This window comes from Panthera onca, chromosome B3 (assembly GCF_046562875.1).
Source record: "Panthera onca isolate mPanOnc1 chromosome B3, mPanOnc1 haplotype 2, whole genome shotgun sequence".
NCBI classification, from domain to species: Eukaryota; Metazoa; Chordata; class Mammalia; order Carnivora; family Felidae; genus Panthera; species Panthera onca.
The window spans coordinates 22606057-22609505 of NC_138344.1; positions in this window are offsets into that span (position 1 = coordinate 22606057).

Consider the following 3449-nt stretch of genomic DNA (forward strand, 5'->3'; position numbering starts at 1 on the left):
GAGAAAGAGTGGCAAACCAAGAAACAGACTCAACTATAGAGAACAAATTGTTGGTTACCAGAGGGGAGGTGATGGGGGATGGGTTAAATAGGAGATGGGGATTAAGGAGTGTACTTATTGTGGTGAGCCCTGGGTGATGTATGGAAGTGTTAAATCACTATATTGCACAACTGAAACTAAGATTAACACTGTATGTTAACTAACTGTAATTTAAATAAAAACCAATTTAAAATTGCTGAAGCATCTGGACAGCAAAATATCATTGGAAATAGGGAGGTGGACCCACCTCCCAGAAAGAATAGAACCAGACAGAACTGAGATTGAGTGCATTAGCTGTGAGACACTGGGCACATTGGGTAATCCATCTTAGCTTCGTTACTTATGTCCAAAATAGAGTGAATAAACTTTACTTCAGAGTTAGTTTGGGAAATGCAGTAAAGGGTATATAACACCTGATCTGGATCATAATTATAACTAAATAAATATTAGTTATTATTTTATTACTTTGGAACTTTATACTAACAAAAACCATTAGTTGAGAATGACTTAATCCACTGTGGGACTGAACTGATCTTTTAAGCAAACACACACACACTCACACCCCACATGTACACATATAAGCATAATGCATGTGTGTGTGTGGTGTGTGTATTTGTATACATATACATATTTAAAAACTACCAATAATACATTTTTGGGGGGCTAATGTTGTGTCAGGGACCCAAACAATCCTTAGGTTAAATGATTCACTATAAAGAAACATAACTAAGAAAAGCTGTTATAATCATGATTCTAATTTATTACAAAGTAAAGTAAAAGTAAAAGGCACATAAAGAAGAGTCCAGGGGGGACAAGGTATGAGCTTTTGGTTTTCCCTGTCAGTGGAATTGTATAACAATGCTTATTTCTCTTAGATTAATGCATAACAACACATATGTATTATTGTAACCCAGAAACACAACACAATCCCAAGACAGAGATTTTATTGGAGTTGGTCATGTAGGCATAAAATGTCCATGAGTCACTCAATCCCCTTCTACTCCAGAGGTCAAAACAGATACAATATGGCCTAATGTTTCCACCATAAATTACACTAGCATAACCTCTCTGGTATAGCCCAAGTCCTCAGGTATACAAAGACTCTTCGGCAGGATCTGACCAGTCCTTAGAGGTTACCTCCCAAGGGTAGGTTCAAGGGTCAGTTTCTTTGGAATGTAAAGGGATTGAACACCTCAAATCTACCATTAACCTTTACTGTACAGGTCGTCCCCCCATCCCTTGGTGTAGGGACTTAGCTCTCTTATAGAAAAAAACATCATATTTGTTTGAGCATCTACATATAGGATAGCATTTATATAAAATATACTCAAATAGTATCAACATGAATATGCTTAACGTTTGGAGAAGCTAGGGTGGTTTAGGGATAGATTTAAAGAAACAACTAATCCATCTGTATTAGTCTGGGCTTTCCAGAGAAATATAGCAAATAGGATTTATACACACACACACACACACACACACACACACACACACACGTTTATTATAAGGAATTGATTCACACTATTATGGAGGCTGGCAAATTCTAAGTTCTGCAGGATGAGATGTCAAGCTGGAAACTTGAAGTCTGAAGACCAGCACGGTTGAACCCCAGGAAGAACCAATGGTTCAGTTCAAGTCTGAAGGCAGGAAAACAGCTGACACCAGATCAAAGACTACCTGGCAATAAAACTTCTCTTACTTAGGGTCAGCCTTTTTATTCCCCTGAGGCATTCAACTGACTGATGTGGGAGACCACATTATGGAGGATAGTCCATATCACTCAGTCTCCAAATCACTCAGTTTCCTGATTTATTTATTTATTTATTTATTTTTAATTTTTAAAATAAGTTTTAAAATGTTTATTTTTGAAAGAGAGAGTTCAAGTGTGGAAGGGGCAGAGAGAGAGTGACAGAGGATCCAAAGTACGCTCTGTGCTGACAGCAGTTAGCCCGATGCAGGGCTTGAACCCATGAACCACGAAATCATGACCTGAGCAATAGCCTGACATTTAACTGACAGAGCCACCCAGGTGCCCCTTATTTTTAATTTTTAAGTTCATTTTTTAAGAGAGAGAAGGGAAAAAAAAGAGTTCATGAGCAGGGGCAGAGGGGCAGAGGGAGAGAGAGAGAATCTTAAGCACACTAAGCCTGGAGCCTGACATGGGGCATGACACCACAACCCTGGGATCATGACCTGAGCCGAAATCAAGAGTCAGACTCTCAACCAACTCGGCCACCCAGGTTCCCAGTCTTCTTATTTAAATCTTATTCCCATACAAAACATCCTCACTGAAATCCCTAGAATATTTTTTTGGAAGCAATAAACTTTATAGGAAACTGAAAAAGGAGCAGAGTGAGAATTACTCATGAAAAATAAAAACACATAATTGTATCTTCAAGAGTTTTCATGAAACATTATGACCTATCAGATTAAGGTATTCACATTGTCTAACAAAAATGAACTGATCTAAGCAAGGGCAGCATGAAAATATTCTAATGCAGTACTGCCCAAGAGAACTTTCTGTGATGATGGAAATGTTGTATTATCTCTATGTTGTCTAATACAGAATCTGCCAGCCACATGGATACTAACAATGTGGGTAATGTGATTGAAGAACTGATTTTTTTTAATTTAAATACAAGTCAGTTAACATATAGTGTAATCATGGTTTCATGTATAGAATTCAGTGATTCATCACTTACATATACCACCCAGTGCTTATCCCAAGTGCCCTCCTTAATGCCCGTAACCCAGTTAGCCCATCTCCCCCACCCAGAACCCTGTCAGAAACCTTAAGTTTGGTCTCTATATATTAGTCCCTTATGGTTTGAGACTGAGGAACTGAATTTTTAATATAGTTTAAACAACCACATGTGGCTAGTGGTTACCAGTTGAACAGCACAGCTCTAATCTCTCATGGGTCAAAACAGTGGTTTATTTGTGAGACTTCTCTAATCACTGCTGAGGGGTGCAGAGGGTTGGGGATGGAAATAGAGGAAAGCCCTTAACAGATTTATTTAGCTACTTAAACAAGTTCTGAAACTCTCCACATCTTTCAGAGGCAGGGCATGAAGAAAAGACTCTGGGGGAGACCTGAGTACACCATTGAACTCCTGGCGAATACCAAGGCACATAGAAAGCCTAGGGTTTGACTCACTCAGATGGGAAGATGCTTATGGTCCACACACAGAATCTGAGCCTTGGGTCATCTGTGCATCATCTGATGGGGCTGGTGGGAAGGTGGGGGTGCTCATTTATGGACAGGGTTTCCAGGGCTAGAAAAGGATTTAGAGGTGGAGGGAGGACCTGAGGGCCCCTTCTGGCCAAATCCTAGGCCTTATACTCCTTTTGGTATTAGCCAGCACTTGAAGGGCTCAGATCTCCCCCAGAGTCCTTTCCTTGCATCCTGC